Genomic DNA, 1,292 nt, shown 5'->3' with positions numbered 1-1,292 from the left:
GGATCAGGTTTTTGTGCAGCTCCCAGGCTGGTTTCAGTCACTGTGAGACTTAGCCACGCTGAAAAAGTCTCGTACAAAAACTGTTGAATGGTTTGTCTATGGGAGGCGGCGGCGGCAGCTGGCGGTGGTTTGAGGTTCCGCCGTATCGAGTTCCTGCGGCTCGTTTGAAGAAGAACAGCCTGAGGAACACGCCAACATCTGGAACGGTCCTCGATCCATCCCAGAGTCTGGATCAGACTAGTTCCTGGTAGGTTTCAGGTAAAAACAGGAGAAAATCATCAATAATTAACTGAGACAGACTCTAAATATTCTAATAAAAACTAATAAATCCCACGAGTTCCTCAGGAAACGGTTACCATGACAACCAGGTCTCATTTTGAGACAAACTGAAGAAAAGCTGAACAAAAAAAAGCTTCATTTTTTATTTTTATTTTTTAGAAGCAGAACTCAGGTTTTATTTCTCAGGTTACGGAAACAAGCAGCACGTTTTTATTTACGCTTGAATTTTTTACACTTTGACTTTTTTACTGTTTTCTGTTTGACTCTGAGCTGCTGATGTTCAGATTTACTTCCGTTTTATTCACCAACTAAAAGTTATTAAATTAATTATAGAAATTAAACTTTACAGTTTAAAGGAATTACAGCTCAAAATAAACATTTTATTGGGACAGTTTACAAATAAAATGGTCTTATATCTGATTTCAGTTTCAACACTTTTATCAGACAAAGATTGTGTATTTAGGAGAATATTAATATTTTATTTAATATTTTTATTAAACTATTTGTTTGCTTATTTGCTCGTGAAGACAAACTTATTATAACGTTTTTTGTCCACTTATCCGAAGATAATAATACTCAAAAAATGTTTTCGTGGAACTTTTATATATAAAATATTTGGAAAAGGGATAATTTAAAAGTTTTTAAAGTAATGAAATGTTTTAAAATCCAAATTCAGGTAATTTCACAAACATTTTTAAAAACAGATTTGATCTTTTTTGGTTTAAATTATATTGATTTAAATTATATTTATTTTATTTTATATAAAGAAAGAAAGTAAAGTTTATAAAACGGAGCCGGAACAGAAAGAAACCAACTCAGCGCTGCAGCCGGGTTGTTTTCAGTGTGACACCCGGCGGAAGTAAACACAGCGCTAACAGCAGCTAGCCTGCAGTGAGATCCAGCCGGTGGTTCTGGTTCTGGTTCTGGTTCTGGTCGGGATGTCTGCAGTTCAGCGGCTCCGGGAGTTTATCAGCGGGAGGCTGAGCGCCGCCGCCGAAGAAATCCTGTCCGAG

Source organism: Kryptolebias marmoratus, unplaced genomic scaffold (assembly GCF_001649575.2).
Source record: "Kryptolebias marmoratus isolate JLee-2015 unplaced genomic scaffold, ASM164957v2 Scaffold39, whole genome shotgun sequence".
In the NCBI taxonomy this organism is placed as follows: domain Eukaryota; kingdom Metazoa; phylum Chordata; class Actinopteri; order Cyprinodontiformes; family Rivulidae; genus Kryptolebias; species Kryptolebias marmoratus.
Note: the sequence above shows the minus strand (reverse complement) of the source record.